The sequence below is a fragment of the Crinia signifera genome, chromosome 4 (genome assembly GCF_055691185.1).
Source record: "Crinia signifera chromosome 4, ASM5569118v1, whole genome shotgun sequence".
In the NCBI taxonomy this organism is placed as follows: domain Eukaryota; kingdom Metazoa; phylum Chordata; class Amphibia; order Anura; family Myobatrachidae; genus Crinia; species Crinia signifera.
In genome coordinates, this window is record NC_139220.1 from 216192097 (window position 1) to 216219393 (window position 27297).

General features: G+C 42.0%; 1 long non-coding RNA gene across 1 annotated transcript; it reads left to right on the top strand.

Annotated features, from left to right (window-relative positions):
• The first annotated feature begins 19113 nt into the window (after positions 1-19113).
• Positions 19114-27292, top strand: LOC146074990 (uncharacterized). Its single transcript, XR_014473491.1, has 3 exons — positions 19114-19239; positions 26002-26081; positions 27236-27292. It is a non-coding gene; the product is annotated as an uncharacterized LOC146074990 (long non-coding RNA).
• Positions 27293-27297: the final 5 nt, after the last annotated feature.

Consider the following 27297-nt stretch of genomic DNA (forward strand, 5'->3'; position numbering starts at 1 on the left):
CTACAACTAATGCTGAATAAGGAGGCTCAATGTTTCAGCACCTTTTGCCCAGGCTGGCGACGGCAAGTACAGCATCCAGAGATGGCATTATGCTTACATCAGTGGTTCCCAAACTGTGTGCCGCGGCTCCCTGGGGTGCCTCGGGACACATGCAGGGGTGCCGCAGGTTGGTGGTCCAGGACCAACTCAAATTATTAATGGTTAATTATTTATGAGCAAAACCAGTGCTGGTGGCTGCCAATCATAGAATGTGTACAAACAGAAGCAAATCCTGCCCTTTACCACATAACTGCCACTAAGAATAGCATATAAACCCAATCTAATTAATTTTTTTTGGACCTAGGGGTGCCGTGAAAAAAATTCTGATTCTCTAGGGTGCCGTTAATCAAAAAAGATTAATAACCCCTGGCTTACATAATTAAATTGCGGGTTAATGAAGACTACTGTAGTATGGTGAATTATCAGCTGGTCCCTTTAACCACACTGGTGTATGGGAAAGCATAGTTTGACTGAACATTTGAAGACTGCAGAGGAAATGTTTGATTTTTCTGTGGTATCCATTACATGAATAGCGCACAGCTGTGAGAAAGCTTTTTTTTACTGATAAAGGGCATTTCACAGCTTTTTTTTACTGATAAAGGGCATTTCACAGCTTTTTCAATAAAACCTCTAGTGTTTATCATGCCCACACGATGCCCACGCTTGGCTGACCACTGAAGGAAGGAGAAGCAGCCAGCAGCTCCTTACATGTGAATATGCTGCATACTATGCGGCTTGTCAGTGTTACGCTTGGAGTGGTGTCACTGTGACAACACAGTAAATGTCCAGTCACAGGAAGACACTATGCCACTCCAACCTCAAGTCCTGGAACCTTGTCATTTTGAACCTATTTTGCTACTTTTTCTCGTGGTTTTGTGTCATTATTCTTCCTGCAAAATGGAACTTTCCTAAAATGTAATTATAATTAGTAATGCTAGTCACTCTCTAACATCTAATGAAGCTATGTACACTTGTGCAGAGAAACACATTACATCATTAAATAGAAATAGAAAGATAACTCATTGGATCTTATTTCATGTCATACTAACCAGCCACCAGAGGATTTCTTTCCCAACATTTATAGTCACCCATAGACATATTACCAATGCATCAGCACCAGCTTCCCGGAAGATACCCCCATGATAATTCTACATCTACCGTAGTTAATTTAATTTTTAGGGATTGTAACATTAATTATGAGTTATTAATTGGACATTTACATGTATTTACCAATTGTGATCCTTCTTTTTTATTCTTGGACAATTTAGTCAGGTATCATATGAGTTTATATCCAGTTTATATTATGTATTATAGGCCAAATTATGTACTTTATGTTTCTAATAGCATATAATATAAATTATTAATGAATTGATACTGTATACTATTGCTGTTTAACCCCCACCACATTTATATACATTTTGCGATATTTAGTTTTAGTACTGTTTGATGGTTTAGATTTTGCCTGCATTCCTTGACTAGGGGGGTGACATCCCCTTTAACTCAGCTATGTGTCTCATTAGCACCATAAGGACTTTCCTTTGTCTTACATTTCTAATTAGTCATGCTTGTCACACCCTAACATTACTGAGATCATTTCCCCAACTCTACGTTATGCATGTGACATTCATAATGTGAGAAATAAGAATAATGTGGATACTATCTGGATAATCCTTCTGCAGCACTTTAAATAGAAATGATTATATAAATACAGACATCGAGAGAGGAATTCACTTTCCTTTGTACCTACACTATATGGTGTTTATATTGCTTAACTGATACCTGGAACAAATGATCTCATCAGTTCTGACCTATTTATTTATTTACAGTTTTTAATATAGCGCAACATATTCCGTTGCGCTTTACAAACCATAGGGCCAAATGTAATCGGGTGTGAGAAACCTAAGTGAGAGATTTTGGGAGAGTTTTCCTATTTTCCACCAGTTTGTCTCTGGGGCAACACCAGGATTTAAATTTTACAGTGCAAAAACCTTTCATGCATTGCAATGAAATCAGATCTCGATTAAGGCCCATCTATGCGACAGTGGTATGGAAGGGCGTTATAACATTTCTCAGAGTCTGTATTTGTGAGGGCGGCCGGGATGTTGGTGGTCAAAAGAATGACCGACAGCGAAAGAAGCTAATCTTAACCTTCCCCCTAACCCTAAACCTATGGTCCTCCCTAGTGCTTAAATCTACCCCGCCAACCCTTTCTCAGTGTGATGTCCACTCTATGTCCACTCAGATAGAGCCCATCTGTGGCCATAACAGCTCTTGTTTTCTCAGCTCAGCGCTAATAAGTCTACTGAATGTTGCAGCTCCGCTGTACTCACTGGTTGGCACTGCATTATCATTGTTATTACAATTATTATTACTATTATTATTATTATTATTATTATTATTATTAATACTAATCTAAGGAACATTAGTACACTGATAGATTGTAAACTAAAATATAAAAAGTTGTCTACACTGAAATGCCCCCAAAGGGCAAATTGGACATACTGAACTTTCAGTTTCAATTGTAACTCCCCATCCCCCCTTTCCTTTCAAATTTCATATTAGTGCCAACAGTTCTTGAATATTAAATATTGGGCATTCCTATGGACAAATCCCTCGGCCAGCCGATCCACGCTCGCACTGTTGTGGCTGCACATGTGAATAAATGACTATCGGTGGCCGATTTAAAATAGAATCACCCCCTTAGTGCTTTTTCCACAGCGTTGCGGATAGTGTAAGTGCGCATAGTTCCCCTTACTGGACTACATTGAAGAAAAATGATTTTTCTGTTTGTCACATTGGTTAAAGATCTTTTTTGGTTAATGGAATCCATTGAGAATATTCTGAATGATTTAAGGCATTCCCAAGGTTGTTTATAACAAGTAACTCTCTTTATACCAGTGTAGCAAGCTTTCCTTTATCCTCGCTAATGCAGATAATTAAGATTTCTGTTCCTAATTGCAGGATTAGACTGAAATGTAATTCTTATGTACAGGATGCGGAAAACTCTTACCAGGCCCCAATTGAAAATGTGGGTAGGAGCCCATCTGAGAAGAGAGCAAATCAGTCACCCGGATCAAGGTGAATCTCAGATGGCAATATGGCACTGCCCTGTAGAAGCCACACCTTCTGCACCCTACGCATCTGTTACTGTTTCCAACTGCACGTTGGCAGGTGAAAGAATATCCATTATAAGCCGCAACACGACCGGCTTTTTAGAACCTCGGACAACAGCTATAACACACACACGGGCAATAACGGGTAATAGAAAATCGGAGCAATTCTGCTCCTTTTTCTCTGAAGGGGTGTATCCTAGTGTAATTCTAAATTTCCATGTAAAAAACAAAGAAACCCAGTATTTTTCGGCTACAGTACATGGGAAATCTAAATGTTATTTGCACCCATGGCATTGCAATATGATTCACTTCAAGAAAACATTGCTATTCATGGCTCCTTCTTTTGTTATTCTTTTAACTCTGAAACAGGCCCAGAATGTTGAAGTTCTGATTTTTGCTTCATCATTCTATGAAATGCAATACAATTTAATATTTTTGTTATAATTTTGGAAATAAATGAATAGAGCTAGAACATTGACCCAGTGGCCTCACTAAAGAGTGCGGTGGTAGGGTGGGGGGTGCGGGCTATACCAGGGTGTCACCCGCTGAGGGACTGGTCTCTGGGGGCAGCCCACTTCTCCAGGAACTCTGGAGTAACATAAACAGCGGTCCACACTGCAAGGTCATGGCCACACCTCCTACTTGTGATGCTAGACCAATTTTTGACACATGTAAGAGGCCCTCCTGCGCCAGGTGTTGCCTGAGGTAAGGACACCACTGCGTTAACCATTCATTAATTTAAAACTAGTGTGTTGGATGGAAAGATGTAATAAAATGTGCACAATGTTGTGATCCAATGCAGAATGAGGAAGAGATGTCATGCTCTTTAGTACATTTCATTAAGTAAAGTGCCCCTTACTAGACCACATCTGAGGCACATAGTCATTCTGCTCAGTCACGGCAATATCAAGCCAAGTCATTTCACTAAGCAACTCAAACGCAGCTGATTCTTTCCTTAGTGTGCGCTCATTCACCCATGAGAATACCCTTTGTATGGCTATATTATCTCTGTCCGGCTCTTTTTGTATGTCCTCTCTGTTATTCTTGCGAACACTGATTGTGCATTTTGGCTAACTACAACCAGCAGAACGACCATAGTTAAACATTTTCCCACAATATTGTGCAGCCAGCTGTATCTGTCTCACAAGTTTGGTTTGCACAGTTGATGGCTCACACTAAAAAAACATATTGTATGTGAGAATGTGTCTGATTGCTAAACAATGTGTCTGATTGCTTGATAGAAAGTTTAATTCAAGAATTTTCAATTCACTTTCTGTTAAAATTCCAAATTAGTAGCTAAGATCAGTGGCAAATGCAGGATTTCTAAAGAGGGGTTTACAAATGCAAACCACAATCTCCCACACTGCGGAACATTCAAGCAAGTGCAGGAGACTGATAGATCCGTAGAAGTATCTAGTAATGACCATGGACATTACTGTACACATTGGTCTTTTTCTACACTCGATACTGTATGGGAAACAGTGTTTGGGGAGATTCTCTAAAGCAGAAATGCAGTGAAAAACCCATTATCGGGTGGCAGCGCAGCGGAAGGAAACGCCAGCAAAAGCCGGCGATTACCTGTTGAAGCCTATAGGCTTCTTACCACAGCACTACAGTGAGGGATCCGTCACGGATCCCTCCCGGCTGCCGGCACCGCATTGCAAGGGACAGCTCTTATCGCAAGAGCTGTCCCTTTCGTTAATAACCGCATATATTAGAACATATGCCGCTATTAAGAATGCGGTGGCCTGCGAAGGGGGGCGATAATGGGCAGCGGATGTTACAACATCCCGCCCATAATATGTAACGTCGGGGTGGGGGCGCCCCAGCGCCGGGGGGGGCGGTGGTGGTGGTACCTGTGTAAAAAACTTGCGGCGCCGGCATCCCTGCAGTGCTGGAGCGGGCAGGGGTGTCCGTGCCGCGGGGGAACCTGCGGCGCTGTCATTGTGTATAAAGCTGGCGGCGGCCGGCGGGGTCCCTGCAGTGAATACAAAATAACTAGCGCTTCCCGCGCCGCCACGCGCATAGCGCTAGTTATTTTCTATTCACTGCAAGGACCCCACCGGCCACCACCAGCTTTATACACAATGACAGCGCCGCAGGTTCCCCAGCGGCACGGACACCCCTGCCCGCTCCAGCACTGCAGGGATGCCGGCGCCGCAAGTTTTTTACACAGTTCGCTAACCCTCCAAGCTGGGGGTGAGGGGCGAACTGCCGCCCTCCAGGTGCCGGCGCCCTAGGCAAATGCCTAGAGCTGCCTAGTGGTGGCGCCGGCCCTGAAAGTATCCTAACTACTGTACAGTGGATGACACATGTATCTTAGTCTGATCCATTTTGGAGCATATTTATACATTTTCTAAGTAAAGTAAAAGTGTGTTGCAAAATAAAGTAACAGTGGATTTATGTTCAAATTTCAGGTATTAATATGTATTATTCTATAGGCTTAGTCATGATTAGAAGTGAGTGCATGTCTACTGAATCTGTTTCCTTTAGTGTATCCACTACATGAGAAAGACAAGAGGGAGGCTTTTGTAAGTGGGGTATTTTATACAATAAGAGTACTGTGACTGTGCAATGTTCTAAAGAGTCACATAACACTCAAATAACATTAGCCAATAATCAGTGATGGATTATACTGTCAATGACTGCAGCATTTCCAGGGATAAACAGGGCCTGTCCCTGTAATAGATATTCTGCTTTCCTGGTAAAATTGCTGTGATTTATTCATGGAAGACATACAGCGTAGTACAGTGTACATTGGATGTGTTGTGTTGCTTGGAAATTCTGCCCAGTGGTAGAATTATATCCAGGCTTTTACAGAAGTGTATTCGGTGACGTATACTGTACCACTTCAGATTACGCAAGAAAATCCTCTTGTAAACTTTTTCATTTGATTTGAGTAGTGTGATGCTCATGGGATAAATCAAAATTTACAAAATTGCTAATCAAGATTCAACAAATGTTCTGGTATATTTGCTGATTCTAATTGCTTCCCAAATCATTTAATCAACTTGTTAATCATCACTGCACAAATTTACAGGATTAAAGGAGAACTTACGTTTATATAAACGTGAATAAAAGTACTACTACTTTTTGGCATGATATTATTATTTAACTTCACATCCCTTGTAAAAAAAAAAGTTATTTAGGAGTCGTTATTCCATGTATTGCAAGTTCCTAATTAGTTTCTTACCCCCAGTGGTGTATTCAGGGGGGTGGGGGTTGATGTTTTGCAACAATTTGCAGGTGTGGATTAAATATTATCTGAGTTATAACGGTGGGCAACCCCAAAATATTTTTTTCCTATTCGTTTTTGGAGTTGACTATTCATCTTAATTTCCCATTCCTTACCTTCACACAGCACTGCCTACTGTGATGTGTGCAGTGTGCTTTACTATAGCCCCTCTCATCCCCTCTATGCAGTGCCCCCCCTAGAATGTGTGCTGCTGTAGCCAGCTCCTCAAACTCCCTATTAAAACAGTGTGCCCTGCTTTAGCCAGGCTCCGCCTACACCCACTGCCCCACAAAGTGCAATGCTGTAGCCAGCCTTTTCCAAATCTCCCTTCACACAGTGTACATTGCTGTAGAGAGCCTCCTCCAATCACCTCCCATATTAGCACTGATATAGCCAGCCTCTAGTTGAGCTCACTCATGGTGAGAGACTCTGTAATACATGGTGAGCCAGACAGTCTAAGGGCCAGATGTAGTAGTAACCTTAAAAAGTGATAAAATGGAGAGTGATAAACCACTAGCCAATCAGCTCCTACCTGTCATGTCACAGGTTGTGTTGGAAAAATATATATATTTTTAAGCTTAGTACATCTCGCCCTAAATGAGAAGCGATCTCACATCCTGCATCTGAGAAGCTCACAGTTGAACTCACTGATTTCAGCCTGAGGAAATATAGCTTCCAAGACAGATGTAGGTTCCAGGAACTTCTGCAGAGGTGCATTGGGCCACTGGAAAACCAGGAAAGATACTGCTTGGCCAGTCCAATACTGTGCTCTGCCGAAATAGATTACACTGCCTGTTGGGCTGCAGAGCTTCCAGGATTTCTGTTCTAGCTTCCACTCTTGTGTCCCATTTGTCTGTGGTAGCAGTGTTGTAGAGTTGAGTGTACTGGTTGCAATGGGGGGCAATAGGCCCTACCCCCTGACACACAAACTACATACATTGTCCACCCTACCCCTGGCCCCCTAGACATATGGGCCCTTATTCTGAATCGAGCGGTACGGCCCGCGTGCGGCCGTACCGCCGATGTTTTCAGTCTGCACATGCGCAGAGGTCAATCTGCGCATGTGCAGGCGAAATCGCCGCACATAAAGTTTCGCCGCCGCAAAGGGGGCGTATAGGGGCGTGAGGGGCTTCATACCCTCATTTCCCTATGCATACGCCCCGCGTTTCATGGGCGTTCCCATGCAAACGCGGGGCGTATGCATGGTAATGAGGCTATGACGCCAGTGATGGGGGCGGAAAGCTGACATCGCCGGATGTCAGCTCTCAGCCCCCAAACAAGCTTTCACACGGACGATTGTCCGTGTGGTCTCAGCTTGCGGGAGCTGGTGGGGCGTGCGGCCCTGCCTTCGATGGTCGCCGACCATCGAATGCAGGGGGCAGCTCCCACCATGGTGGAGGCGTACGCCCCACCATTTTCATGCGGATCGCCAGCCGTCCGTGTGCGGACGGCCGTGGCGATCCGTATAGTAGGCGGGGATTGGTTGGTGCGGCCGGAGCACCGTATGCGGCTCCGGCCGCACCGATCTGAATAAGGGCCATGGTATTCTCCCAAGCATCTGGGGCAATCCCTACCCCCATGACCATAGAGACATACAGTACCCACCCTATTCCTACACTGCCCAAGGGACATACATTACCTGATCCCCAAGCCCAAGAGACAAAAATCACTCACTACCTCCAGCCACTAAGCTATACAGTACTAGCCTCTAGGACATTGGTCTCCAATCTAGTTTGTGAGCTACCGGTAGCTCATGGTCATAATTTGGGTAGCTCACCTAGTTGCAGAACTGCTGAGTTAACTATTAGGTAGTGACCAATATATTTGTAAATAAGCTTCAAAAAGCTATAAGTATTAACAGTTACTAACTTGGATGGTGGGACACTGGGCAAAACGATTACATGCTAACGGACACCAAACTCTATGTTGAAAGAAATTGCCTTCAGCTGCTTTACTAACCCAAAGATTCACAGCACTCTACATACAGACTCTACATACAGACCGACAGATACATTTATGGATAAGTGCGTGCCTATAGCAGAGTACAGTAAGATTAACACTAACAAAAATATTAAAAGAACAAAGTAAAAGCTCTGTTAAATTATGTACAGTATGTTTTATTTAATTGTTTATTTTATTATACTGGCCATTGTGAATATTAACTGTATTAAATTGTATAAAATAACTAATTTCCTTAAACCGTTTTTTCTTTTCTGCCTGCATCTGGGTTAAACCTGCCGTCATCATGAACTTCTCTGCCAGACTGAGCTGTTTAAATGGCACAGGGCAGATACTGATACTGATGATGACTATACATGCTGTATTGTTAAAAAATCCCCCAAATCATTTATAGACCCACCACCCTTACACTACCCGCATCAAATCATGACTGATTCCATTATATTAGGACCACTAGGTTTGCAAAGTTGACATCCAAGATCTTGCATTCTATTACCATTACCCCAGTTCCCAAAGTGTTTTGTGAAGAATCCCAGTGCTAGTGCCAGTGCCAGTGTTGGAGACGGCTCAGTGTAGATTTTGTGATCTACATTACATTTAACATGCACGCGGCCTTAATCCAACTCTCCAGACTGCACATAGGCAGATAAGTATTATCGAGTTTCACAACTCCCGAAAAATGATATTTCTGGAGTAACAATAGAAAAATAAAACCCATGCACATTTATTTGGCAAATACAATAGCTTTAATAAAGATTAATTTTCCGGTATCAGTCTAATAATCTGAAAGAGCTTCTAAATTCTGTCTTTGTAACCGGATGCGGTGTGCATGTGCGGTGAGCGTGGCTGTAGGGTAAAGTTTTGTGTCTTTTTGAGAAAAGACAAGGCCTGGCTTATTATGCTCTAAATGACAGACTCAGTAGCTGATAATGTAGGGTGACAGCACACTAGGGTTAAACAGACAAAAACAACAATCTTCTTACATAGCAGAAATCCATTTGCAAAAAGGCTAAACGTATGAACACAGAATACAAAGTGAGCATTGAATAGCATCTCTTCTCCATCTAACTTCTTTTACACATTGATGCTTAGTGGCGGGCTAAGCCCTGCTATATTCACCTGGTGGTGAACTCTGAACAGGCAAATCTGAAACCACACTTATAACCAAGAACATTGATGCAAATGGGGAATGGACTCATTGTGCAGGACAGAGACTCATGTGTTTTTACAGATAATGTGTTATTGTTTTCAATGCTTATTAATATAGACTCAGACGGTATAAGTTCTAAAGAATAACTTTTTATTTGCTGCAGATTAACTGATCATCCATTTTTCTGTGATCATACGCATTAACTTATCTGCCTAGCTTCAGAGTTGGGCAAAAATGTAAAATCTTTCTTACATGGGCAAAACCGTGTGCACTGCTGGTGAGGCAAATGTACTGTGCAGAGTAGATATTGGCTGCTTTATTTTTACACTGCAATTTAGATTACTGCAGGGTTTCCTACCCTCCTGGAATGGCCGGGAGTCTCCCGAAAATCGGGTCCCCCTCCTGGCCCCCCCGGAAGGGTGGGCAACCCTCCCGGATTCAGGGGGGGACCCCTGTTGCACCCCCGACCGCGGCATTTAAATGCTGCAATCCGCGGGTATCAGAAGAGGGGGCGGGGCTAAAATAGCAAAATCGCTGCATTTTAGCCCCGCCCCCTCCACGGAAATCCGCAAATTCACCTGTTAAACATCATGAGGGTGGGGCTTAGTGACGTCATGCTCAAGCCCCGCCTCCCGGAGAGGAGAATATTAAAGTCGGCATCCCTGGATTACCGTACATGTTGAACACACCTCACCCAAATCTAACTCTCTCTGCACCCCTACCCCACCAGCAGTGCACATGGATTTGCCCGATTGATAAAGATTTTGCTTTTGCGATCAAGCCAGTTAGAGCCAAATGTATTTGCATCTACTACACATGTGGCCCATGGAATTTTGGATGTACATGATTTTTGGAGGTGGGTTACTGCAGTCATAGATTCTCATAGAGTTGGACACACTTAAAACATAGACATAAACGGTACTTGCGGCAGTTACGTAGTTAGCGTAGTATTCCCACGGCCAGCATAGGCAGCATAGTCAGCGTCCCTGTCAGTATCAGCGTAGTGTTGCAGCCCGTTCGCGGCTAGCTGAAGCTTACGTAGTTAGCGTAGTCATTCAGGCGTCCCTGTCGGTATCCGCATCGTGTTCCTGCCTGTTCGTGGCTAGCCGGAGCTTACGTAGTTAGCGTAGTCAGTCAGCGCTACGCAGTTAGCGTAGTCAGTCAGCGCTTATTACATTGTGTGGGAACCATTGACCATTTTAACCTGCCTAACATGACAGGTGTAAATGTGTTCCTGAAACAAAACCCACTATCCACGCCAGCCCGAAGCGTGACGAGTATCATCCTGACCTTTTCATACCCCCACTATCCACGTCGGCGTGGAGTTGTTTTTATAAAGTGTGGCGAGGGCGCGTGGAATACACATCAAGTAATCCGCGTCCCCTCGCGGGTCTCGCTGAGCTCGCTACACTTTATAAGATCAACTCCGCGCCAACGTGGATAGTGGGGGTATGAAAATGTCGTACTGCGTCCCCTCGCAGGGCTCACTCTGCTCGCCATGCTTTGGGCTAGCTTGACTAGTGGGGGTTTGAAATGGAGACATTTGCCAGTATGTGACATGGAGCACTGGCAAATGCGTCCTTTATTGTGCATGAGACACACTTACACACGGCACCCCCCCCCCCCCCCTTTGTGCAGGAGACGCATGCACTACCGAACCTCTAACACTGTCCGTCTCCCTGAAGCGGACACAGGCAGGGTTGCCATACCCTGCGGCAATAATTACTGAGACGCAGTAGCATCTGAGATGCTCCTGCATATCAGACAGATGGAGAGCATCTCCGCCGGCGCCCGCATGATCCTCTCTCCGCCGACGCCCACCAGCGCAGGAAATCTGGCGGTTACCGGCGCTGTGTGAGAGGTGCTCACTAGGCTTGCCAGGGACAGAGCTGTATCTCCCGGTGACTAGCTGCCTGATAGAGACACTACTCTGACTACGCAGGGCTGCCGCTGAGTCACTTCGCTAGGCTTCGTTGGGCTACGCTGACAACGTAGCTTAGCCTACAATGAAAACATAGCGTAGCCTGCCGCCGTGAAACTACACAAGTACCACATAAACTGCTCATTGTTAATGTACTTTGTGGCACTGCGGAATTATTGTGGCACCATATAAATAAACAATAATAATAATATAGATTGTGGATTTTGCATAATATGGCACTATGAAGGGTCTCAATAATAATAATATTAGTAGTAGTAGTTTTCCACATAATGTAATGCCACGCTGATGACCATCATCATCACCACATATCTTGCATCAGAGAGGAGAGAAGTATCTATAGCACATAATAAGCATATATTCTCCCCTGCATATGATGGAAGGTGTGTTAACATTCCTTTACTTCACAGGTTCACAAAATCTGTCCTTGGGACCCCACACAGTGCATGTTTTGCAGGTCTCGTCACAGAATCACAAGAGAAATAATTTACTCCACCTGTGGATCTTTTAAAATGCGACAGTCAGTAATGAGTGCACCTGTGCCCCAGCTAGGTGACATGGAAACCATGAACTGTATGGGGTCCCAAGGACCATGTTTGAGAACCGCTGTCTTACTCAACTGTAAGCCCTGTCCTTCCCTATCAGAGAGGAGCAGCAGGAATGCATGATATATCTCAGCTTTTTGATAGAGACATTCTCAGTGGGCGCCCCCCTGCCGTTAGGGGGGGGGGCCCCGCCAGCCCCCCCCGCCACCAGGCACCCCCCCTTTCCCCCCCCCCGCCGCCCATGCAAACCCCCCCAAATCCCCCGCAGCCTTACCTATCGCGCTGGTCCCGGCGGCTCCGTTCTTCTGATGAGGACCACCACAGAATGGCCGCCCCCATACAACAGATAATAGATAATATCTGATTGGTTGCCCATAGTAACATCCCATGTGAAATAGTACTCCTATCTTAGTAAATCCCCCCCTTGATCTCTTTTGTGATGTATGTGATATTTTTCTCCAAATCCTATTTGCGCACAATTTTTTTCTTTGCGGCTCCCATTGATGTCTCCCTGTAACATCCTGCAAAGTCCATACTTCCTGGCAGTTAGGTTACTAAATAGAAGCTGTGCCGAGTATAAGTGTAACATAGTAACATAGAAACATAGTTTGTAAGGTCATTTGGGTCATTAATTCTGATTTAAGTCAGATGTGGATCAATCATTGAAATGTTATGAAAATCACCAATTCAAAAGAAATATCCCTTTGTATTGATGTTCTGAATAAGTACAATTGATTTTGCCACTGTGTACCATTTCTGATGAAAATATAAGAGCACACTTGTACATCTTTTCTTTATGCACTTCTATCCCTTGGGCCTCTATTAACAGCGAGTGCTGCCACCCCAACAGTGCAGAAAAAGGCCACAAACCCCTCTTTTCTGATTGATTGATTGATTGATTGATAGATAGATATAGATAGATATAGATAGATAGATAGATAGATAGATAGATAGATAGATAGATAGATAGATTGCCCCTGGCAATGAGCATGTAAACCCCTGGCAACGAGCATGAAACCCCTAGCAAAAACCATGTAACCCCTGGCAATGAGGATGTAACTCCTCTCAATGAGCATTAAACCCCTGGTAATGAGCAATGATGTAAAAAAACAGTATAATAAATGTATGGGCATGGGAGATGCAGCAGAATTTGTTTTTACTGGGGTGAGCGCAAATTTCCTAGTTACGCCACTGATCTTAACTGTCCTTACCGTGAAGAAAGAAACCCTTAGTTTTCGGATTGGAAACTTCCTCTCATCTAATTTTAGGGGTGTGACCATGGGTCCTGCACAGTTATTTTAAAGTTGTGACATCACATGACTGCTTTATGACTGTGCTACTACACATGACACATCAGGCAGTACAGGGCTCAAACTCACTTGAAATATGTGTTTGTATATAAATGAGCACCGGGCTCCGGATTGCAATCTAGTAATCACTTACAATGTGGTAGTTGTCAATAAAAATGTGATTTATTAATGGTTTAAAACACAAACTATTGAGAAAATGCAAACATGTACATATAAAATGAATACATGCAAATATAAAATTAATTAAAAAAAATATAAAAAATGTAAATTAATAGGCATTACGTTAAACAGACTAGAAGGTATTGCTTCATACTGATGACACATAGATGATGTGGGTGGACATGACGTGGGTTAATGGCGGAAATAACATGACGGAGAACCGCAGCTTTACCAATCCACCCTGCAGAAGTAAGGCGGAAATGACGCAACAGACAGCATGCAGCCGGCACCAACCCAGGAGGCGAAGACAGTGATTAATTGCCACTATAAGAAGGCAAGGTGAAGTAGTGTTACACTACTTCACCTTGAAAGAGGAGCGTTGTTGCTCGTTGGTGTGCTACACTTTTTGAATATATCTCATTGAAAATCCCTTGGAGTGCCGTGAGTTTCTATACCTTCTACAAATTTGTGATCAAGGGCACCAGGGTCCAGTGAAACTGCAGGGAGAGTGCCAGGCCGGCAACTACCATATATATATATATATATATATATATATATATATATATATATATATATGGAGTGTTTGGAGCTCCAACCGCGCACAGTCACCAGAAAATGAAATGTGCTTTTCCTTTTTCAGTTGTATGTCTGCAGCCTTTTCTCTCAGGGAGCCAGACCACGGCTCTCATGTGTCCCAATCAAGTATGTAGAAAAGGAGAGAATGGCGCAATCAAGTCAGTAATCATAAAAAGATTTTTACTTGACAAATAAATAGCTCACATACATAGTAAAAAGCAGCAAACAGCTTGCCCAACATGAGAGATCCTTCAGAGGCAACCAGGAATCGGCAGAAGCCGGGACTCAGTTCCCCACCGTCAGCGCCTCTTTGCTCAGACCAGGAAAGACCAAGAAGGTCTGTGCACGATGTCGTGAAGGTAGCCACGCCTCTACGCGTTTCGTCACGTGTGAGACTTCGTCAGGAGGTGTCCGAGCAAAGAGGCGCTGACGGTGAGGAACTGAGTCCCGGCTTCCACCGATTCCTGGTTGCCTCTGAAGGATCTCTCATGTTGGGCAAGCTGTTTGCTGCTTTTTACTATGTATGTGAGCTATTAATTTGTCAAGTTAAAATCTTTTTATGATTACTGACTTGATTGCGCCATTCTCTCCTTTTCTACATATATATATATATATATATATATACGATGTAATGGCGGACCGGCACTCAGTTCCTGACTTGGTGTATTTGCTGCGGTGCCTTCCAATAATCGAAGTAATAGCAGATAAAGAAATAGTGGCACTCGCAGTCTTGGTGAAAAACTTGTTTTTATAAAAGCATTTTCAAGTGCAAAAGGTGACCGACGTTTCGGGGTCAAGCCCCGTTTTCAAGGTGCAGAAAGTACAACTGGTTGTACTTTCTGCACCTTGAAAACGGGGCTTGACCCCGAAACGTCGGTCACCTTTTGCACTTGAAAATGCTTTTATAAAAACAAGTTTTTCACCAAGACTGCGAGTGCCACTATTTCTTTATCTGCTATATATATATATATATATATATCCACCGGTACCACAAAGACAGTGTTAGTCTATGTTTGTTATCCTCTACCCCGTACACTTCCCCCATTGTGGTATGTGTACCAGTACTAGGCGCATCAGTATGAAGCAATAAACCTTCTAGTCTGTTTAACGTAATACCTATTAATTTACATTTTTTATATATTTTTTTATTTATTTTATATTTGCATGTATTCATTTTATATTTACATGTTTGCATTTTCTCAATACGTTTGTGTTTTAAACCATTAATAAATCAAGTTTTTATTGACAACTACCACATTGTAAGTGATTACTAGATTGCAATCCAGAGCCTGGTGCTCATTTATATACAAACACATATTTCAAGTGAGTTTGAGCGCAGGGTGACACTGTAAATTGCCCACCATTTCCCCTTAGAGGTACCCTGTAGTATACCTCCAACACCCCGCAGCCAACCCACTTCTACACAGTCTACAGTGCAGTCTCCCCAAATACGCTTTGTAAGCAGTACAGGGCGACAACCAAATATAAATGTTGTGCCATTGACTTTTTCTATTGGTCATGACATGCACTGTGGTCAATCAGTTAAAGTGGCAGGCATATTTATACTAGATGTATGGCAAAATAGGCACAGTTTTCCATATGCATGCTCAAATGGTTAATATGCCCAAAATGATACACTGATTTGTGCAGAATGAGCCTAATCCAGAGATGGGCACAGTAAGCACAGCAGCAGCTGTGAAAGTATGCTAATGCCGCCGTAGTTATCTGGGGTTAATAGATGCCTTCTGCATGCTTCTATGATCCGCTTCAGCCTCCGCCCATGCAGCCTCGGATCAGTCGCAAAGAACATCGACCACCAGAATAAATATTAGGTTACTCAGGGTGATCCTTAGGTTACTCAGGGTGATCAGGGAATTTACACTGCAGATGTCAGTAAATTTGTATCAGAAAATGGAGACACTGGCCCCAGCACTCCCACAAAGGCAGAGGCAAGAGGCAACACTCCTTCTCCCCAGCACCAATCATGCTGCAGCTTAGTGAGCACTTCATGCAAGGACGCAGGACCCATTTGGCACATGCGCAGTACAAGTCCTGTTCATGTGCAGAAAATACAGGAGATGAATATAAACCATAGAGAAGGTTTGTGTAAATCTGAACCTGAAATCAATATTATGTCATTTGCATAAGACATGTGAATAAGCAGAAAGTGGCAATTGGAAAATATGAAGGCAATACCCAGTACTCTCAGTGATACAGTATATGTTTTGCTCTCTGTGGGCAGTGAAAAACACAGGGGGGTGGGTTCTAAATATTTTATATATTAATTTGTTATATATATATACACACATAAAGTATTTATGACAATACACACACACACACACATATATATATATATATATATATATATACACATATATTTTACAGGTATACACGCTCTTTCTTTTACCTACAACAGCATGCTGTAGATGGGGAGCAGACACAATATTACTTAGACACCCCCCTCAAATGGTAAATTGCGGTGATTTATGGGTCTATCAGGAAAGGACCGGACCAAAAGAGATGCAAGTTTATTGGGATTGCATCATATAGCCCCCTCCTCATTGATCCATAAATCATGCCATATTGCCGTGAGGAGGTGGGGCTTAGTGATATTAGGTGTTACTCTGGACCCCAGTTGGAGAGAGATCTAATTCAAGTTCTACCAAGAAAATCGTTGACCACCTGCTTCATTTCTTCTGATCCTGTCCAAAAAATCGGTTTACTGAGACGGTGAGAAGCCTACAAATCCTGATTGCCCATTTCAACCAAAGGATACCCCGGGCTGGCTATTATAAAATCTTTTTGCCAACGGGTGGACTTCCAAGGCAACAAACAGGACATATCGACTTAAAAACGGCTATATCCACACGGACGTTCTCTTGACATTCCATGGACATAAATTCCTGGATCAGTGCAGGTCCTATCAACTAATATTGGTGACTATACTTATCTCTCCCAAACAGGTCCATTGTTATTCATTGTTATTAATTGATTGTACCAGTTTTATTACCTTTTTAGAATATATCTGTTTATATATGTAATAATTTTTATTAAATAATACTAAATTGATGCAAGCACTTGAATTTGTATTTTTCTGACTGCCGATTCTCTTTGTTTTGTGGCTTAGTGATATGGTGCCTAGTCCTTCTTCTGTCCAGGGGATTCCTGGGTACTCAGAAAACACCTTGGTGGGGTTGATGCAGAGTTGGCATCATACCAATTTCAGTAGAGTAACTTTTGTTTAATTGCTCTGCGAATGCCCAGAAAAATGCCCACGCTGCGATGTGGCTATTCAAATGTATGATTCTGCCACCTATTCCTATTGGCTGGGAACCTGGATGGTGGAGGCCAAGAAACATATGCTGCTCTTACAGTACAGGAACGTAAGCATAGTTGGAATTGCAAACAGCCCCATACATTAAGTTTTATAGCAAATCAGGCCTAATAGCAAATATGTGCAAGAAAAACAAAGTGGTATAACACTTGTGTAAGTGATGTGACATATGCGCGTTGTATGTATGCACTGGCATCTATTATTTTTACAACTATAAAGTTAATTTTCTTTATATGCAATGAGGTATATGACTATGTAACAGAAGCTAACTCTATGCCCTGGTGCATCTCTGTGGCTAAGGGCCTGATTCAGAGTTGATTGCTAAGGTGAGACTTTGAGTGAAATCCACCAGACAGAAAGAGTAACCGCCCCTTGCAAAATTACGAGAGAAATGTGAATGGATCGCTAATCAGTCTCCACTCACAAATCCATACGCAATTCATGGACCATCAAACATCGAAAGGTCCATATATATATATATATATATATATATATATATATGTACAAACTATGATATGATATGCTGTGATAATAATTAATAAAATATTAGTTCCCTCCTTTCAAATCAAGGGGGTAACGTCTACATACCTAATACCCCTTTCACATCGAATTAATTACCGGGTACAAGTCGGGTTCTTGCCGGCTCAAGCCGGTAATTAGTACAATGTGAAAGGGTTTACCGGGTTCCGCACACGGGTAGCAACACGGTAGAACCAGTAGAAAAGCAGAGTTCGTACCATTTTTGCCATGTGGCTCTGCAGTGTGACCGGGATAAACAGGTAGAGCGACCCGTTTCCCGTTCACACTATGGAGGAGGCAGCGCTTGGAGCAGCGGCAGCTCTAAGCGCTGCTTCCTCCCCCCGCCCCCGATGATGCGATGACTCCTCGCCATGACCCCCGGATGACGTCCCCGCTGAGGGGATGTGAATATCCCAAAATGCAGGGTCGCACCGGGACTGCACAGTTTCAAAGTCCCGGTGCGACCCTGCATTTTGCAATATGAAAGCAGTATAAATATATTTTGGGGTAAAAGGTAAAAAGGTTCCCTAACCCCTGCACTAGCAGATGTAAAAACCTTTGATTGTGAATAATGAATAGGACTAGCGTGTTCTCAGGTGTTATTTGTACAGTGGCACATCAGCATGATAATATATAAAAGAGACTGATGTGAACACTTACATTTTGAGTTGGATGGATTGTTAGAAGATTTCAGTTTTTCATGCAGAAATCTCGCTGAAGTTTTAAAATAGTTTTTAGCAAGGATTAGCTGTAATTAATGCAGGGTGACCTCCTTTCTCCATTTTGAAAGAATGAGTAGATTAATGAGGACCCCTGAATGGGCTCATTATTCCCAATTGTCTCAATTATGCAAATAAATTTGACATTTTTTAAGCAGGGGTAGAAAAGTTTCAGATTAGAAGTTCCACAGTTCCTCTGCAAAGTAGGCATTTTTCCAGTTACTATAGTCACACAGTAGGTTTAACAAATTGGAGATTTGGGCATTATCAAAGTAGATTTGTTGTGCCTTGTTCCACCATGAGATGAAAATACCCTCTGGGCAGGGAGATGGATCATGGGACTGCTAAAGGATTACCTTCAAAGGCAGTCATGAGATTGGCTTGGACAAAGAGGCTGCTCACATGCTTATCATATGAGATTCTCTTCTTAAAGTGGTGGCACTCTTTCTCTTCAGGGATTCTCAGCATCTTCCAGAAGGCAACCAACAAGGCAAGACACAACAACCTACCTTCCAGGTCTCTCCAGGTACTGTAGGAAGATATATGCAGACTCTCAAGGCCATATCAGCAGGCTCTGCAAATATAGCTGACCTACATCACTGAAGTTATCCTTTCTAACAATATGCCATAGACAGTGGTGCTGTGAGTAGCTTCTTTACTGTATGTTATTTAGCATAAAGCTTTTACAAGTTGTAAACTTCAAAGGGTTGATCTGGGACACCTAATCTGAAACACACACATGCTTAAAAAATGTAAGTTTGATTTAAATACAGTAGTAGAAAGTTTTTATATTGTGTACCATGTGTATGTGTTAATGGTAAGCATCTGCAGCCAAAACTAGTCATTTCAGATTATCTGTTCTTCATTAATCACTGCTAACATATGTCACTATGTTGTGATAATGCTTATTGGGCAAACTCTATAGCTAGAAAAGACGAAGTACAAACCCAGCAGTGAGTAATTAATGGATATACAGGTACTAATTTATTGAAAGGGCAGTGGGTGTTATGTACAGCAGTTAGCCAAATAGTATTGATCTGAACCCAAGACAATAATAAGTGTCAATAGCAGTCAGTAGGAGTAAACACTAACCAAATGTTCATGGCACAGATAAGTAATCATGCATATTGCATAGGTAGGTATTAATATTTCTATAATATCTTTTCATTTGCTGGATATGGTCATGTAATATATATATATATATATATATATATATATATATATATATATATATATATATTATCATTATTATCAGTTTAATAATACAATAAATATAAGTATATATAATATTGGTAGTAGAAAGATATTATGATGTGTGTATGTATATTTATATATATATATATATATATATATACAGTATGTAAACCATTTACACTGTATGTGTATATATATTTAGGCACACACACACACATGCACACAATATCTTTCTACTATCAACTTTATATTTACCAATATATATTGTTTTAACTAATGATACGGATAATAATGCTTGTCACACAGCATTAACATGTCCACGTGAATCAGACCGCAGCTATTGAAACTTACACATATTTGTAATGGCATTTATCATAGAATTGCAATACCATTCCTAGGTACAGTATCTATTCCATCCAGCAAGCCATTACAGTGGTGTACACTGTAGTCCAGAGTCCAGACTATCCACTATACTGTATCTATCAGTGTGCTTCAGGTTCCAGACAGATTTATTCAATTTGGATGCTTTGTTGGTACAGTACACCAACATATCTCTGAAGCGCATGAAAGGTGCTTTTTAGGTGGAAATAAAGTCCTTGCTCCATCAAACTTCAATATTTCAACCAGTATTTTAAACATTTAAAAATGATTGAAACAGTAATCAAACCTGTAATGCAATAATTCAGAATAGATTAATTTCAGGGAGTGGTTAGTTGGGTTTAATAGTTTGATCTTCTCGAAAAGCAATTGCTGTTAAGTGCTGAAAATGAATGCTGTAATTAGTTCCACCAAATAACATGGTGACCAGGGGATGTACAGCTATGGCTACAACATAATGCTTTGTTTATGTTGAATGTGTAACTGTGTTAGTATATGACCAGCTGCTTAATTCAGGTCTATTCAAGTTATTTTCAGAAATAGTTTATATTAACAAAGCATCACCCCCAACTTTACTGGCATGTGTTCTTTCAGCCACAGACAGGGTTCAGCAGTGAATGACAGGGCCTATGTTATTCTTACTTGGAAATGAATGCAGCCTTTCATCCAGCATCCAGTCACATGGATAATCATGCTGCATACAGACACAGTCATGTGATTGCTATATTATGTGATTAGTATACAGTATGTTTCTCATCAGTGGGGGCAGACGGCAGTTTTCTGTCAGAATATGAATCACTACATAACTATCGGCTTTCTTCTAGGACTTCCATTCAGACAATCATCTTAGAACAACCTACACCCTACATTACAGTGAACAACACTAAAAATGACCAACAATTTAATATTAACAAACAGATACTTGCAAAGTTTTTAACTGTTTCCAAAGTTTTATAGTGAGTTGGATCCTGCACATCTAAATAACAGGCAAATGTAGTGTATTTATGTCCATATGCTGAGCCAAGGTCACTGCAAGTTGCACCCAGCTGTGTCCCAGTGGCATATGTGCCCACTTTACACCAGGTGTACATTTACTGACATTTACACTTACACTTACACCCAACCAGGTCATATGCAAAGGAAAAATATTTTACCAGTATTTAACATTTATTTTTATAGTTAAAAACACATTCACTATTGGGTGTGTATTAAACGACAAAAGAAAAAAGTTACAATAGACACAGTATATTATTCCTTCTTGTGTGCACATTCACGTAGTTAAAAATGTTTTATTCAAATAAGTCCACAAAACCTAACATGCACAAACAGTCACTGAAGAGAGAACCTCCAAGGAGAATCTGGCAACTGTCATCATTATCATCATAAGCGTGTACAGTATCTACTAGTTACTAAAGGGTCTCACAACTGATATGGTAATGGACAGGCCTATCTGGTCTTCAGTCAGCCTAAGGAGGTGAGAATACTGTGTACCAAATAAACCTTTATGCCCACAAGTAAATTGTGGCTAATGGATTCTGAACAATTTTGACAAAGTTTTTTTTTTCAAACTATTGTGACTATTGCCCTGTACGTATAGTGCATCATTGTAAATGATACATTTTGCTTATTTATCCTTCTGAGCTGCCTCTTCACAAAGAATATGCACATATGTATATGTGCAACATAATTCATGTACATTGTGAGCCTGAAAAATTTTGCCGGCACTTGTATACACTAAATTCTAGAGCAATTCACTTGACATAAGCTTTGCAAACAACCTGGAACATGTTTTATGTAATATTTGTGCTGTAAGTGTTCTAAAGCACATTCAAACAAAAATAATGATGTTGATCTTCATAATCTTATAATCTCCCCAATGTGTTGCATTGCCCTGGGTCTACAATGCTGTTCAGACTTATTCATCAAATATGTGAATAATCAGGCAGCAATAAAATATTAAAAACTGCATATAGTTACACACCATAACCAGCTTCTTACAAAGCACTGCATACAGCAATTTAGATAGAGTTACATGTAGGGCCAGATGTAGTAATCCTTGAAAAGTGATAAATTGGAGAGTGATAAACTACCAGCCAATCAGCTTCTGCATGTTATACAGTAGGCTGAGGTGTTTGAACAATAGCAGTTATGGGGCCAGATGCACTAAGCTTCAAACGTGATAAAATGGAGAGCGATAAACAATCAGCTCCTGTCTGACATTTTGCAAACAGTCTGTGACATGACAAGTTGTAGCTGATTGGCTGACTATTTTCTCTCTCCATTTTATCACATTTGAAGCTCAGTGCATCTGGCCCATGATCTGGTTGGTAGTTTATCACTCTCTACTTTATCACCTTTCAGGACTTAGTACATTTGGCCCAGTATCATTTTATCATTCATTATGTACCAATTTATTAATCTTAATATTGATTATAGGTAAAGTTTATGTTATTACCAATCAGGAGCACTTTAAGGCCCTTATTCTGCTTCGTGCGGTACGGCCCGCGTGCGGCCGTACCGCCGATGTTTTTACTCTGCACATGCGCAGAGGTCAATCTGCGCATGTGCAGCCCCCTTCGCCGCAGACGTATTTCGTCCGCCGCAAAGGGGGCGTATAGGGGCGTGAGAGGCTTCATGCCCTCATTTCCCTATGTGTACGCCCCGCGTTTCATGGGCGTTCCCATGCAAACGCGGGGCGTATGCATGGTAATGAGGGCATGACGCAACTCATGGGGGCGGAAAGCTGACGTCGCCGGATGTCAGCTTTCAGCCCCCATACAAGCTACCACACGGACGATTGTCCGTGTGGTCTCAGCTTGCGGGAGCTGCCGGGGCGTGCGGACCTGCCTTCGATGGTCGACGACCATCGAATGCAGGGGGCAGCTCCCACCATGGTGGAGGCGTACGCCTCCACCATTTTTATGCGGATCGCCAGCCGTCCGTGTACGGACGGCCGTGGCGATCCGTAGGGTGGGCGGGGATTGGTTTGTGCGGCCGGAGCCCCGTGTGCGGCTCTGGCCGCACCAACCAGAATAAGGGCCTAAGAGAGGAGGAGGCCCGTGTGCAGTTTCCTCCGGCCGGACCCCTCCTCTCTCACAGCCGCAGCGGCCCAAACACCCAGCGCAATAGAGTCTGAGCACCAGAGCACTCAGACCCTATTGTACAGACCTCCAGGAAAAATCGATGCTGTGCCATTTTTGGGCGATTCCGGCAGCACTGCTGTCCTTCATTTTGGGACTCTGAAAGGGTAAGTATAAAGAAAATGGGTGCAGTGTGCAATGTGGCTCCCCTGGGACTCAGGGGCATGTGTGCTCCATGCAAGTTGCACCCATTATAAATACACCACTGTTACCAATATCAGAAATGCATATAGCTCTGTGATAATGGAGTTGGAAGTGGCCGCTGTTATTGGCCTTTACATAGTTATTGGGTTATGTAGAATAATTGAGGAATTAGCAGAACACTTGTCAGCCCGTCTATTGTAGTTATCTGAATCAGAACTGATCGCTCATCTGCAAAGTCACAGATGACTGTGAGTGGTTAGCTGCCGCCCTGTTTAAATTTGTGAGTGAATTGCGAAAATATTGCTATTGTTACATCTTCCCTTACACCATTTGGTTTAAGCATGACTGTGTTTTTTCAGACACTATCAGTAAACGGACAGTTGCCACCCCCAAATGCCAATTTACTGTCAGATTGGGAGGGGATTGCGATTAGATCCATTCGTTATTTGTGTCGCTATTTTGGCTCGTGCATACACACTACAATCCCCATGCATGTGCAGGCACTTGATAACGAACAGATTGTGAATTCGCACATCAGCGATCAACTCTGAATAACCTCCTTAATCCTTTCTCAGTTCCCAACTTCATTGCCTTCTGAACATTTTCATCATTTTTTTTTTTTTTTGCACAGGGATAAATTAGGTTCCTAAAGTATTATAATCTTCAAAGATATGTCAGATTCAACACACACACACACACATGTACACACACACACACACACACATAATGTATCATTTTTCACTGGCATGTCTGCATTGGATTATAATCAAGCTTCTAGTAAGCGGATTGACCAGACGAGGACAGTGAACACTGCAAAAGCTGAGTGTGTTGTCAGAGCCAGTAACACTGATTGTTGGATTTGTATATTTCCTAGCAGATAGATAGAAAATAAAAGTTGTGTATTATTGAAAATCTGTAATGGTTATTATATGTATGGAATGTATTGGAAATGCATTAATAGAAATGTGGTCCAGTGGTCTGAGTTCCATGGGACATTTCATTCATTACTTTCTGTTTATGATTTGTGCAATTTTTTTAAAATTTTTGTTGTATTCATTCAATGGGTGTCTGATGGACAGGGCTGATGAGAACACTAGCTGCAGGCAATGTTTGCACAGTAAAGCAACATTTTGCGCATGCATGAATATTCTGACAATCCTTATGGTGCATGCATTACCCTCATTGCACACGTAAAGGCGCTGTTGCATACAGAGGCTCTGGTATCAGACATGGCACAGCAAAGTGTTGGACATTCCTGGATGGTGTATGGGTATGGGATGTGGCCTGAAGGGAGAGCATAAAGGGCCATCCCATTGGCATGTAATGGTAGTGTTGCAGACATGCCATATTTAGGTAGATACATAGTGTGGTGCAAGTGGTGCTGCTGGATGCTGCGCCAGTGATGGACAGCGGTGGTACTGTCCTGAAAGTGGGCATCTCAAGCTGGTATATTACTGCACATGCTAGTAGAGCACAATGGAAACATTTTTTACCCTTTTTGGTGTAACGTAATCTGCCTCCCTGAAGTTGGGTGCAAGGACCAGTACCACACTAATCCAATAGAGTTTAGCTGTCTGCCCATCTTTTACAGTATTATCATCATGCAGATGCCATTCATATTTCCTGCACCTGATGTAAGCACTGACAGTCAGAAAGCCTGGACTGTCTGAAGATCTGGTGTGAGACATTCGTTGCCAGAAACTATTTACAATAAGACAAACAAATAGGACATTCTTCTGATAACTACGCTGAGCTCAAGTAGCTACCAATTGACATCAAGGGGTCAATTCCAGGATGAGATCAAGCCGCAACGGGGTCAAGTTCTGCTGCCATTACTTACAGTTATACACCATTTAAAGAACAGATCCCCCCTTCATCTCTTTTTGAATTGACCCCTTATAATATTATATTTTGCCTATCAAGTGTAAAGATATATGTTGGTCAGCAGGGATGGTGTAATGGTTAGCATTACTGCCTTACTGCATTGAGGTCATGGGTTTGATTCCCACCATGGCCCTAATTGTGTGGAGTTTGTATATTCTCCCCGTGCATGCATGGTTTTCCTCCGGGTACTCCGGTTTCCTCCCACAATCCGAATATATATTGGTAGATTAGTTGTCTCCCAACAAGATTAACCCTACAATGTGTGCGTGTGCAAATACGTGTGATAGAGAATATAGATTGTAAGCTCCACTGGGGCAGGGACTGATGTGAATGTTCAAATATTCTCTGCATAGCGCTGCGGAATATGTGTGCGCTATATAAATAACTGATAATAAATAAATATTATAAAAATATATAGAATGGTAACAAAGTATCTATTTCAGCAGCTCATGGCCATGTAATGTAACAAGTCACAGATCCCAGAGCTCTGTAGTGATTATAACATCCATACAGTTAGGGCATACATTATTTTAATCACATATATTTAAAATATGTGTTAAGTGTATTGTGCATGAATTGAGCTTCAAACATGCTTTACATAAATGTTCTATTCATATGTTGATTTGTTTAACAGAAAATGTGTTTTTCCATTTTTGTTTTTTAGGGTCAAAAGGCTTGGATAGAAAAGACATTTTCCAAAAGAGAATGCATCTGCATAGTTGCCAACAGCAAAGAAAACAACAGGTGCCTACTATTGTCCTTAGACTGTACTAATAATACTGTACAGTACACACACACACACACACACACAAACACACACACTAAATTCCTGACCCTCTGACCGTTCCCTTTGGAATAGAGACTTGCCCACTTTTCCAGGAGGCCATGAGAGCCTCTCGATCATTCCAAGAGAGTAGGCAAGTGAAACCCGTCCACAGTGTTATGGTGCCCACACATGGTGAGATCTTTTACACGATATGGTCGTTTCCAATTTATCGGAATGACCAATCATTTAAAAACTTTTCAAGTGTGGGCTTGATTATGATCCAATGGTCATACATCAACCCTGCTGATCCCTTTATGAGGGGAAAGCTGAACGAGCCGTGGTGCATGATTAGGCCACATCGTTCAGTGTGGTATGATAAACGATGTAGCAATGATGTGGTATATGGTTTGCAGTCCTTAAATGACCAATCTAACCCTCTGATCATTTACTCAATTGTACCGTGTGGGCATGATCAGGAGTGATCTGGATTTCAAGGGAAATTGGATAGACATTGGGTTGTACAAGGTATCTATCTGTGTGTGTGCACTTCTTACAGTATTGCATTTTAAACCGCCACATTACTTTTTCCAGAAATAAAGGTTATGAGCATTAACTTTCATCTTAGAAACCTAACTCTGCCTGTAGAATATGGCTCCCCCGTACTGTCTCCCACTACTTTGGTCAAAGGCCAAGTGGCACATGATGCCACACTTTGCAATAACTTGGTGACATGAGTCATGTGATCTCTGTCCTGCACTCAATGTATTTGTGGTCTCGATGCAGGTGAAGAAGAATATTAATGAGACATTGTGTTACATTAACAAAAAAAGATATGAACCAAACTTCATTAGCTCCTTTGGAAATATGTTCCAACTGTATAAACCTTTTGAAATATGAAGTGTGTTGATTCTATTTCCTGTAATTAACATCTCAGCTATAAGCAATAAGTAGCAGTTGAACTACAATGCCCAGCAGGCTCTACAAATCAGGATAGCTCAGCATCATCTGGGTAGTCTTATGTTGCCTAAGGAACTTAATCTTATACATGAAGTCACAAAGGCACAGTATGGTACATATAGTACATGTGACCGAATACTGATATAATCCTGGTAATCCTATGTACTATTTTCAGATGTTATTGTGGTCAGATCATTACGCAGCACGTCCCAGTTCCACAAAATGTTACAGCTAACA